Below are 13,689 nucleotides of genomic sequence, written 5' to 3'. Positions count from 1 at the left end.
TTTCCCCAAGAGGACTGCTTTTAAAGAAGGGAAATAGCGGAGGAGTAGATCTGAGGGTAAGAGGAGAAGGGGACAGTGAGGACTGATAGTAGGGTAAACTGTTGGGATGTAATGTATTAGAGAAGAATAAATTTAAAAATATGAATAATCCTTTTATATTAGTAAAAAATAAGTGGGAGATGAAATTACAAACACATTAATATCTATATAAGTTTATAATGCAAATATAACAAGATACATATGAAATTTTCTTGAATAAAACCACAAATTTTTGATGGAGTAGGTTAAATATAAACTAATGGAGCCATTCTTTCTGTTTCACATTGTTAAAATTGCATTTGTACTAGACAGGATTCTATCTCTAGAGAGAAGCTATCCATACAGTGTATGCACATGCATATTATAAAAAGGAACTTGTTAAATTTGCTGATGTGACTGTATCTGGGTAGTTCAACCATAGTCATCTCCATACTGGAGAGGCGGAGACCCTGGTCTCTGATCTAGGAAGATGGATGCTGTGGTGATATTGTGTTCCCCAATATATTGTGCATCCTAATAAACTTATCTGGGGTCAGAGAACAGAACAGCCACTAGATATAGAGGCCAGAAAATGGTGGCACACACACCTTTAATCTTAGCATTCCAAAGGCAGAGATCCATCTGGATCTCTGTGAGTTCAAGATTACACTGGAAACAGTCAGGCATGGTAACTCACACCTTTTTTTTTTTTTTTCTCCCTCCAAGACAGGGTTTCTCTGTGTAGCTTTGGGCCTTTCCTGGAACTCACTCTGTAGCCCAGGCTGGCCTCGAACTCACAGAGATCCACAGGCCTCTGCCTCCCAAGTGCTGGGATTAAAGGTGTGTGCCACTACCACCTGGCAGTGACTCACACCTTTAATCCCAGGAAGGATGGCTGGAAGCAGAAAGGTATATAAGGTGTGAGGACCAGGAACTAGGCCTGGTTAAGCTTTTAGGCTTTTGAGCAGCACAGTTCAGCTGAGATTCATTTGGATGAGGACTCAAAGGCATCCAGTCTTAGGAAACAGGATCAGCTGAGGAATTGGCGATGGCTTGTTCTGCTTCTCTGATCTTCCAGCATTCACCCCAATACCTGGCTCCAGGTTTTATTTTTATTAATAAGAACTTTTTTTTGTTTGTTTGTTTGTTTGTTTTTCGAGACAAGGTTTCTCTGTGTAGCTTTGTGCCTTTCCTGGAACTTGCTTTGGAGACCAGACTGGCCTCAAACTCACAGAGATCCACCTACCTCTGCCTCCTGAGTGCTGGGATTAAAGGCGTGTGCCACCACCGCCCGGCTTTTAATAAGAACTTTTAAGATGGCAGCAGCAGTGGGTGATAAGAAGGTGGTTATAGTCTCGGCTCTTAGCTACTGGTCTGACCTACCTCTTGGGCTTTTAACTCTGCATTTGGCTCTGTGTTTCTCATTTAATAAGACTGTTACATCTATAGGATGCTTTAGCAGCCAAATTAATGCTGAAACCCTGCAAGTCCTCTGGACTGTTTCTAGCATTGAGCACATTCTGAAAGTCTGAATAAACTGGGATCTGATATCTACTGATAGATATAGAAGTAGTCACTCATAAAAGAAAAGGATTTGCCAACTTATCTGCTGCCTTCATTCCACTTCGTCTACCTACTTGTCAAGTTTACCATACTGAGAAGTCCAACCCTGTTCAGAACCATCTCTTTGTAGTCACCATTCAGCATGTCAGTGCTGTCTGAAACATCTTTAACAGACTGTATGCATACCACCAAGCTAGGCATCTTTTAATCAGTTGAGTTGACAGATTAGAATAGGACACCAAGTGTCCCTAACTTGATCCATATAGAATCAATGAATTTTAAACAACCACCTCTCAACTGGCTCTGATGTTCACTTGAAAGAAGAAAATACACAGAAGTACCATTATAAGACTTGAGGAGAAACAGAGGATTAATGCTTCAAGACTTAATACAAAGATATAGCCAGTATTGATATTTATTATTGATGGAAGAATTCTAAGGGATGAATGGCAAACAACAGGGTCCAGAAGATAATTACAGAAATAGAATCAGTGAATCATTGACAAAAGATCAAAGGCAATATCATTGAGAAATGATAGAAAATCTTTTTCAGTGCAGGATAGTGGAAACACACATCTACAGCTACATACAGTAAAACAATTAACATAGAACTTATCTTTAAAATTTTAACTTAAAATGGAACATACTTTTGGTCTGATGGCAAATAACACCCAGTCATGTAATGCTAGAATCTGTAGGAACAAACTGGAGATGGATAATTGGAGAGCAGTTATCTTATGATATGAGTGAGGAGAGGAAACACTGATTTCAGTAGCGAAGATAGAATGAAAACACCTTACAATTCAATTTAAAGGATAGGGCCCAGTGTCCTTTCCAGAAGTTTCAGCCTCAAGCAGAGCATTTTCCACTCCAAGTACAGAGTAGTGTATGTGCACAGATTGGAAGCAAGGGTGAAGACAGAGATGACAGAGAATTAGAACACAGTATATTCAAACTATACGGAAAATATAGTGAAGCCTTTTACTTTGTATGGTAATTTTAACATTTATAATAATAAAAAAGACAGAATCTGTACAGTCTTCATTATAATTTCAGTGTCAGATAAAGAGAAGCAGAGAGGGGAGGGAGGGAGGAAGAGAGAGATTCAACACTAGACTCATTGTGTTTCCTTGTTTATTGTGTTTTGTTACTGCAATACAAATGAACTAAGCTGGAAATCAAGATATATAGGCAAAGAGACAAAAGCAAAACAGCTTACAGACATGCTCCATACCTGTGCCCGCATAAGTTATGGTAAAGAGACAGATTCTACACTTCCTGTCTGGGCAAGAGACCTCCTAAAGACAACCTGTGTATTTGTGTCCAGATGAGTGACCACATAGAGTCAACCTCTGCACACATGCTCAATGTCTTTGACTCTCATATTTCCCTTATTTAGTAACTAGTTTTAGTATTTTTTTGGATTAGCTTTGTCCTTGCCTTTTCTCTCTCCTCTTGATCACTCCGCAACCCTGCTTTTTTGACAATAGGCTATTGTTTGAAATTATAATGTTTTAATATTTAGGTTGTCGGTTGCATTTCCTTACCACTTTATCTTTCCATTCTGAATTTAGCTGGAACTTGTGTTATTTCTACTCTTTCGGTTTATTTCTATTAATTTTCCTCCCCCAGTGTTTTCCTCCAATGTTGCTCTAATACTAACTGCTACTCTTTTCTGCCCATATCCTTCACAACTAATATCTTAGTATATACAATGATGTCTGATTTCCTCTTTTTAATCATCAAAGAGATTTTAACTTTAGTATAGTGATGGGTAAAGTGATCTTTTTAGTCAGTTACTGAGCATTATTTTGAAATGAAAACTGAAAAATTTTATTAATGAAATAGAATGCACACACATTGAGACAGTCCCATTCCAGTTTCACAAAATGTTAACTAATATCCTAAGCACAAACACACAATATCTCTTAATTTCAAGCTCCCCATATGCATCTTGTTTTGGTGTAAATGACCATTATTCAACCTATGCTAAAAAAGTGAGTCTCAGACTAGGGGCTACTCTTATGGTGCCTCATTGTGGAACTTCGTGCCAGCTATTTCTTTGGTTCCAAGTCTCGCTGCCTTATTTCTCTGGACACTTCTCTGTCCTCATTTCTTCATCTGGAATTACTGGTTTCTTTTTTAGCAACCATATTTATGCACATTTGTTCATTAAACATTCAAGATACAATGCAATCTTGTTTCTTTATTCTCTAGAAGTTATTGGAACTGAAGGGATTACTTTTTTAATACTTGGTATTTTCTTACTGGTCATAAATATCAATTGTGGTTGTTTATGCCACTAGCATATTATTATCAGAGTAGTGCTGTATATCATACCACCCATTGACGTGAACATACAGACTGCCGTTTGAGCTAGTGGGCTACACCTCCATTTCAGTGGAGAGAAATAATACTGCAACTCTGTATTCTAGTCATTCTTGAGTATTGTAAATACTCCAACTAAAAGCATATAGGTAATTTTTAAAAACAAGGAACTAACTTCAGAAATTTAAGTCCAATGCAGAAATACACACACACACACACACACACACACACACACACACAATGAAAATTCAAGATAGCAAAAACAAAAACAAAAACAAAAAAAAACAACCAACTATACACATGCTTAAAAATGACCAATTCAACAGTAATAGATGGCAATGAGAGTTGATTGGATGAAAATTTAGAGAGTTCAAAAGACTGAGTATAAGAATATGTGATTAAATCAAAGAAGACATGAATTGATTGAATTACAAAGAAACAGAATCAGATAATAGAAAGAAGGATATCAATACAGGATACGAAGCAAGATTTTAGTGAGGAAATAGGAAGAATAAAAGATTAAAATATTGGTGATGAAAAGACCAATAATTTATTTAAAAATTTAATGGGGGGCTGGAGAGATGGTTCAGTGGTTAAGAGCACCGACTGCTCTTCCAGAGGTCCTGAGTTCAATTCCCAGCAACCACATGGTGGCTAACAACTGCTTGCAATTAGATCTGGTGCCCTCTTCTGGCCTACAAGGACACATGCATGCAGAACACTGTATACATAGTAAATAAATAAACCTTAAAAAATTCATTAAAAAAATTTAATGGGAAAACAAAAGAATTGATGAATGACAAAATAGTAAAACAAGGCTTGCAGACATGATAGAAGGTGAGAAGTTTGGAACATACATGAACTTATAAAAGGTCACTTCTGAAAAAAACATATAGCCAACAGTATAGTAAATGAGGACAAAGTAATAGTATTTGCTTTAAAATCAGGACCGAGACAAAGATATCCAGTTTTCTACCTGTTTATCCATACAGGATACTGAAAGTATCAATTGAACTCATCAACAGAAATATGATGATACTGTACCCTTTACTTACAATGGGGAATTTGTCCTGATAAGCCCATCATAAATTTTAAAACATGCACTTAATTCACTATGATGACTAGCTCTTGTCAACTCTACACAAGCTAAGGTCTTTTGGAAAGAGGGATCCTCAACAGAGAAAATGCCCCCACCATATTGGCCTGTGTGGCATTTTCTTGATTGATGATTGATGTGGGAGGGCCCAACACTGTAGGCAGTGTCCATCTCACTGTAGGCAGTGCCACAACTGGGCTGATGGTCCTGGGTTGTATAGGAAAGCAAACTGAGCAAGCCAGTAAGCAGGATTATGCTGTGGCCTCTGCTTCAGTTCCTACCTTGAGTTCCTGCCCTGACTTTCCTCAGTGGTGGAGTGTGACCTCAGAGTTGTAAGATGAACTAAATTCTTTCCTCCCCATGTTGTTTTTGGTCATGGTGCTTTACCATAGCAACCTAAACCTTAACTAAGACATAAACCTAATCAACTGAACACCACAGATTAGCCTAGCCTGTCCTTGAAGTCTTAGCCAGAGTAATAAGGCAAGAGAAATTAATAAGGTGTACAAAAAAGAAAGGAAGGAATCCATGCTTTATTATCTACAGATGATATGATCCTATACATCAGACACTCTAAAACCTCCACTATAAAACTTTTCTAATTGACAAACACTTTCATCAGAGTATTAGGGTGCTATATGAACATGAAAAATGCCAGTAACTTTCTAAATATTAATAATGAATTTGAAGAGAGTGAAACCAAGAAAAAAATCTTATTCATAAAAAAGAATGGATAATAAAATATGACATATACACACAATATGTTTTATTCAGTCATAAAAAATAAAATTATGTTGTTTTCTGGAAAATGGATAAAGAAGGAAATCATCATATTCAATAAAATAAGCTCAGCAAATATAAAAATCTATTTTATTTCTTTTATGGGGTCAAGATTTTACATAGATAAATGAAATAATTTATATATAAATATAAATTTATATGGTGTTAAAGTAGAAATAAAACCATGTGTAGGGGCTCAGAGGCTAAGAGCATTTGTTATTCTTGCAGAGAACCTGTATGATGATATTCTATCTGTACTGAAATGTGATTTTATTTGTATGCTAGTAAGTAAAGTTGCCTAGGGGTCAGAGCTAATAGCAAGCCACAGAAGAAGCCAGGTAATGGTGGCACATACCTTTAATCCAGATCACATGACAGATAGATCTCTGTGTGTTCAAGGATACAACCAGCATGGAGACACACGACTTTAATCTCAATACCAACCATAGAAGACCTGGAGGTCTGTATAGACAGGCAGTGATGAGGAGGTCTTGTGATTGGGTTTACAATCAATGAGAAGGCAGAATAGAAAGTCAATAAAAAGACAGATACACAGGAGGTAGCTTTCTTTCTGAGGGGAAGGACGACATTGGCAGTGAAGGGTAAGAAAGGGTTTTTAGTATCAGCTCTTAGCTACTGCTCTGACCTCTTGGGCTTTTAACTCTGCATTTGGCTCTGTATTTCTCATTTAATAAGACTGTACATCTACAGACCTGGGTTCAGTTCACAGCACCCACAGGTAGCATACAATCATCTGTAACTCCAATTGTACAAGATCCTGTGTGGAATTCCAGAATCAAACAAGTCTGTGGAGTATGCCTAGATCCACATCATAGGGACAAAAGGTCATGTCATTTTAAAAGTCAGCAAGTCTTATCCTCTCCTGCCTGTCCTCCAGAAAGCTGGTGCCAACATGCTATTTTACTGACAGCCTGTCAGCTGAAAAACTAGGTGATGTACCCCCTCTGCTGCTGTGATGTCTGTTCCCTTCCTAAACTCCCTCTGCCTCCAGAATTCTTTCGTATTTGATAATGCCTGCTTGCCCTCAATCTGACCCATGTATGCAAATTACATGTATTTTCCCTGATTCTTTGTCTTCAAGCTATATATAAACTACCCTGTTACCCCAATAAATAAGCTGCCCTGGATAGAGGCAGACTTCTAAGCTTTACTTTGCTCCTGTGTACTCACAGTCACTCACACCCTAGTTTCTGTTCTCTCCTGGGTCCTAGGACCACAGGCTGGCCAGGTAGTCTGGGGGCCAGGGAAGGAGAACAACAATTCTACTCCTGCTTCAGGCCTCCACAAGCACTAGGTATGCATGCAATGTCCATACACATATGCAGCAAAACACTCATACACATAACTAAAAATAAATAAATCATAACAAAATTTTGTGGAGAACAATGGGGACAAGGTAATGGGAGGTGAATATATTTAGATAAGGCTGCACCATTTTGCAAAGCTTTTTCATTAACTTGTTTTTCTAAATTTTTGCTTTTCCCACCCTCATAGAAGATTTTGCATACAGGCTGACCAACTGACTTCTTTCTCTGCAACCAGGGATCAGAGATAGCCTCACTGCAAGCATACACTATGGACTAACAATCAGTCATTTATAAAACCTAAATCTTCCTATAAAATGTATGAGAAAGGACCTTTACTTTGCCTTGTATGCCTGATATTTCTTTGGAGTTCTTGCCATGCTGCTGTCTGCTTGTCTGCCTATGGCATTAATAACTTTTCTAATACATAGTATATGAAAAGGACAGACCCTTTGGGCCCATAACATGAAACCTTTCAAAATATTACTAAATTAAATGATATACTTGAATAGAAATATCTTTATGAGATTTATTTTCATCTATAATATATATTGTGAATTTTAAGGAATAAATAAGAGGCCACATGATGTTTAAAGGGAGGGGCGATACAATACATTGATTTAAAATCGTTCAAAGATAGTAATGGAGTGCTGTGGGATGTTCTGTATGTTAAATGTGTTGCTCTGATTGGTTAATAAATAAAACACTGATTGGCCAGTAGCTAGGCAGGAAGTATAGGCAGGACAAGGAGAGAGGAGAATTTTGGGAAGTGGAAGGCTTAGGCAGAGAGACGCTGCCAGCCGCCGCCATGAAAAGCAAGATGTAAGGTACTGGTAAGCCATGAGCCACATGACAACTTATAGACTAATAGATATGGGTTAATTTAAGATATAAGAACTAGATAACAAGAAGCCTGTTATGGCCATACAGTTTGTAAGCAATATAATTCTCTGCATGTTTACTTGGTTGGGTCTAAGCGGCTGAGGGACTGACAGGTGAGAGAGATTTGTCCTGACCATGGGCCAGGAAGGACAGGAGAAAACTCCAGCTACAATGGAGTTTAAGTGTGTGAAATAAGCATGGTGGGAAACGAGAGGGCAGGATAGAGAAGGAATTATGGAAGGATAACTAACACTGATGAAGCTTCAAAAATGTCATTAGAAAACCTGCTACTGTAGGTGCTTTCTAAAATGTGTATGTGCACATATTTAAAAAGAGTTAAAATGGAGTTACTCTATAAATGGGCAATCATTCTCCTACTAGACACCACAGGATGATGAAAAAAAATGAACAGTGCAAAGCCAGCATTATCCATTTTGGAGGTGTTGGCTAAGATAGTCTTATAGATGCCCCCCTCCAAAAACATTACACATATTCACTCAGGACTTCATCTGTTCCTTCAGCATCCAGTTAGTGCTTTCTCTGTTACACATAATCAAAAATCAGTCTTACCTATCTGAGAACATTGTAACCCACATTAACCTGTCTGTCATCCTAGCAAGTAATGTCTTGTGTTGCATTAGTGACATGAATATATCAGGAGTAATCAATTACTTTCAGTTCATATTTAAGGCCATTTCAAGATGATACCCACACCTCTTACCATTTCTAGAACCAGTGGTTAGACAGTTCATATGTTTTAGAAGAAATACTACACCTACCATTCTGCTAAATGGATGTAGCATTAAACTGACTCATGAGACTTATCATTACATCCATAGGTTATATCACTCAAGTCTCATCAGAGAAGCTTCTTTTGTAGTAGGCAACAAATTAAAAAGAGACTCACAACTAGTCAAGGCTCAGAAATCAAGAGACTGTAGAGTCCTCAGCCCTAATTGGGACATGTATCTCATACTTTCACCTTCCATGGCTCTAAGATTCTTGCAGGAGATTTGGCAAAAAGATTATAAGAGCCAGACATGCTGAATAATTACAGTGAAACAGTGTTTTCTTGACAGACAGGGAAGGTGACTATGTGAACTAACACAGTTGTGACAGCATGCACTAAATTTGCCCAAACCCAGGCCTGATAGAATCCCAGCATGGAGAACAGAAGCAGGCACAAAGTCCTACTCCTAGCTGATGTGCTGGTGGTATTTGATAGCTGCTGGGAGAGTGAGAGTCAGTTTTCTTTAAAGATATTTCCCTTGGCAGGTTGTCCAGGCAGCAGTAGATGGCTACACATGCTAGAATATATTAGCTGCACAGACCTGATGGGTTTGGACAAAATAAAAATAAAGCTTAAAAAAGATGACAAAGTTTGGTCATTAGGGTTGGGAAGTGTGACAGGAGGAGCTGGCTGAAGTAGATAAATAGGATCAAAATATATGGTGTGAATTTCTCAAAATCATCTAATATATATATATATATATATATATATATATATATATATATATATATATATATAAAATGAAACAAAAGTTTAAATGGAATATGGACTTAAATGTAAAGCATAAAACTCCAGTCTCTTCAAAAGTAAAATAGAAGAAATCATAGATGAAATCCTGGTATAGATTATAACATTTTAGATACAGACCAAATGGGATAAAGCACTGTTTGTTTTGAAACTGCCACCCAAAGTGACATGCTAAAGTGCTTATGACCCATTTGGTGTTCCTAGCAGGAGATGATGTAAGTCTTAGGATGTAGGGCCAAGTTGGAAGACAGTGGTCATTAATAAGCAGGCCTCTGAACAGTGTGTTCTGTTTCTTGTTGTTCTTATTGTTCTAGTTCTTGTTCTTGTTCTTCTTGTTCTACTTCTAGTTCTTGTTGTTGTTGTTGTTGTTCTTCTCCTTCTCCTTCTCCTTCTCGTTCTCCTTCTCCTTCTCGTTCTCCTTCTCCTTCTCGTTCTCCTTCTCCTTCTCCTCCTCCTCCTCCTCCTTCTTCTTCTTCTTCCTCTTCTTCATCTTCATCATCATCATTTTCTTCTTCTTCTTCTTCTTCTTCTTCTTCTTCTTCTTCTTCTTCTTCTTCTTCTTCTTCTTCTTCTTCTTCTTCTCCTTTTACTTTGGTCTATTTGTCTGCCTCTCTGTATTTTTTTTAAATAAGGAGGTGATTATCTTTGTTCTGTCCCACATTCATACTGTGGTGATATGCCTTATCACAGAACCATAGCAATGGAACCAGCTGATCATGGACTGAATTCTCAGATAGTATAAGCAACGTCAAGTTTTCCTCCTTTAAGTTTATTTTCTCAATATTTAGTCACAGTGATAGAAAACTGACTAATACCATTCACTCAATGTAAAAAACTCTGCACAATAAAAGGCCAAATGAATGGAACTGCAAGCTGATTCATAGGCTTAGAGATAATATAAAATATTTAATAAAGTAGTGTCATTCAAAACACAACCTTTACAAATCAATAACATGAAACTGAACAGCACAGTTAAAGATTGAGTCAAAGACTCTAGCAAGCTTTTCACACACACACACACACACACACACACACACACACACACAAGATTTACAGATTGCTTATAGGCTTAGGAAACATTTTTTCATACTTTCACTTTGGAAATGCAAGATAAAGCAATCATGAAATATTACTATTATTAAACTGAACATCTGTGTTCCTGTCAATACTCAATGCTTGTGAGGAAGTGGAGCAAGTCATGTGAATTCAAATAGGATAATAGCATTTATGAAGAGTGAGATTTTTTTTAAAACTAAACATTCATCATAGAATAAGGCAATCATATCTCTTGGTATTTTCTCAAAGAATTTGAAAATATGTGTTTATAGAAACATCTGCATACAGATGGCATTGAAGCTTTATTCATATTTGCTAACTAAGTTGGAGGTAACCAAGATGCCTATCATGTGCTTGAATGGACTCATGTGTTTGAACACTTGTATCTCATTTGGTGGTGCTGGTGGAGGGAGAAACAGCTCTTGTTAAGAATACATTGACTATTTAGTTTTGCCCACAGAAACTGAAGCAGGATGAAAGCCTGACATCTCTGCCTTCATTGTGTGTCTGTACTTGGGCTGAAAATACAGAAATAAGTTATTGTCCTTAATATTTCCGCTTGAGGGACATTGGCTCCCAGAAGAGAAAAACTCAGAGGGATAAACTAATTACTTCTTAGATGAAAAGAATTTTTCATGAGGGCGAGGCTCCATTCTCTGTGATGGGTGAATAGATAAAAAATTTAACAATTATGGGACAACCTTGCAGGAGTGACCACCTTCGAGATACTGGGACATTGATAGATTCCTGATGTGCAGAATCACAACCAGAGCAGGATTGCTCAATTATGCATATATTTCTCTCTCTCTCTCTTTGAATCTAAAACTCCCCTGCCAATACTCTAATGACAGAGTTAGGGACCACTGGTTCCCTATATGTGTTCATCCCAACATGGCCAAGTAGAGTAAATATTCTGTATCTTTTTTTTACCACTATATATTTCTTTAACTGGATGCCAAGCGAAGATATTTGGGATGGTTATATCCCTGGCTTTCATACTAAAAGCTTTGGTAAGATTCTTAGTGTTAAGTTTTACTCTTGACAGAATGACCTTCCCTACTAAATGAATTAAAAATATAAAATACTCAACAAAGAATTAAGTAACAGTTCGATGAGATCCATGTCTGTTCTGCCCTTTTTTAACTGAAGCCAGGCCAGACATAGCCCATTAAAATTCCAGTTCATTACCTTATAAAAGATTAGTGTAATTATTTACTCATGATGATTTGTTAAAAGCCAAATAGTAAATGAAAACTTTGTTTTTCCTCCATCACAGGTCCTGAACTCTGTCTGACATTCTACCAGAGACAGCCTATAACTAACTCTTCCTTTCCCTCTCCTAGGTCAGTTCATGGAAAACAATCTCTAAGTAGTTGATTGGCCCATATTGGCCTCTTCCTAGTCATGTCCATCCTCCAATATAAGAAAGATCCTGTTCTGGGCCAGCAATATGGTTCAGTGAGTATTTGCCATATTAACTGGACAACCTGATTTAATCCCTGAAACTCACATAAGTGTCAAAGGAGTGAAGATAGTCGACAGAGGTGTCCTCTGACTTCCACTTGTGTGCTGTGCCAAGGGCTTTCCCCATCATGCAAAAACCACACAATAGCAACAAAACATTAAAAATACAAGAAAAGATCAATTTCTCCATGGTTTTTGAGATGTTTATAGTATAGACCTTACTATTGAATTAGTTTTACTGTTGCAAATGTCCCTTTCCATTGTCTGCAATAAATTTTCAAACAGGCCCCTCTTCTTACATGTGGTCTTGATTTTATTTGGTCATACAAATAATCAGGTTATTTTTGTTTATCATGTGTCTCCACTATCCTCCCATAACTGTAGATTTATTATTAGTTTAATAGTTTCAAGAGTATTCAGAAATTTGGTCTTACATTTTCTCAATGTTTATAAGCTTTCTGAAAATGAGGAAGTCATGGGGATAGTCCTCCCCGTCCCCTTCCTCCAAATGGCTAGGTTTCACTGTATGTCTGCTTTTCCGTGCTGTGACAGAAGGGGCAGAATCTATTTTTCTCCCTTCCAATTCAAGTTATTCCTCTCAAATTTTATTGACCCATCTCTCTTGCATGGTGTGCCAAGGTCTAAAGAGAGACACATGTGTCATTCCCCTTCACTCCAGCTTGCCTCATCACTTGCAGAAATGCAATGTTTCTGTCTGAAAAGAAAATGCAACTTCAAGAGGTAAATGTCTTAGGTTCAACTAAACCTTGTAAGAAAACAAGAAACTGCTTAAAGAAGAAGACTGCCTGAGCTTACATGAAAGTCTTCCACATCACTAACTCTTGAAGACAGAAGTCAGTTAAGTGTGTTTTCATCAGGGTTAGCTTCATTTCGTGTTTTCAGTGGAGCAGCTGGCAATGTGAACTTTAGAGTCAGTACCAAATTATGTTTGTGGCATCAGCATGTCACAATTACTGTGTCTCCAACAGCTCCCGTAAAATTTCCATCAATTTCTATTTATCATTGTCTGTTCTGTTTATTCTGTTTTGTACTTATCTGTCCACTCCACTTCCCACCTATCTTCCACTTACTTGTCTCCACTTGAGGACAGGTGGCTGCTCCAGAGAGAAGTGCAGAGATTGTGTGATCCTTCCTGGAAGAGGCAAGGCTGCAGACTGTCAGCTACAGTGCAGACAGGGTGCTTTATCTGAGGGCAGTAGCTAAATTTACTCTCAGCAGGGCAAGCCTCCAAGTCCTCCTACTTCCTGGGAATAGTGTCATGTTATTGCTCTTTATATAATTAGTTTTGTCACTAAGGAGTGCAGGGTCCAGTTTGTAAGTAACTAATTTCACATACAGAAATTAAGAATCCAGGTTTATTGAGCTCTGAGTGAAAAAGCAACAAGGGCAGGCAAGCTAGAGATCTCAGTAGCTTTAAGGAAGAGGGAGTTAGATGAGAGAAGAAAGTCGTGCTTTTTGAATCAGCGGTCAGAAAATCAGGCAGGTGCTGGGGGCATGACTCAGACGATAAAGTGCTGATTATGCAAGGATTAGGACCAATGCACACATCTCCAGAACCAACATAAATGCCTTGCAGGCATAATGGGTGTCTCTGATACCAGCACCCAGGAAACAGAGAT

At 37.8% G+C, this 13,689-nt stretch overlaps 1 protein-coding gene across 1 annotated transcript in view; it reads right to left on the bottom strand.

Annotated features, from left to right (window-relative positions):
• Positions 1–13,205, bottom strand: part of LOC118576751 (interferon-induced very large GTPase 1-like) — a 31,703-nt gene extending 18,498 nt beyond the window's left edge. Inside the window, 1 exon segment of the mRNA XM_036176970.1 lies at positions 13,141–13,205. The gene's annotated coding sequence lies outside the window, so the exon portion shown is untranslated.
• Positions 13,206–13,689: the final 484 nt, after the last annotated feature.

This window comes from Onychomys torridus, chromosome 1 (assembly GCF_903995425.1).
Source record: "Onychomys torridus chromosome 1, mOncTor1.1, whole genome shotgun sequence".
Lineage (NCBI taxonomy): Eukaryota > Metazoa > Chordata > Mammalia > Rodentia > Cricetidae > Onychomys > Onychomys torridus.
Note: the sequence above shows the minus strand (reverse complement) of the source record. Positions and strands in the feature narration are given on the sequence as shown.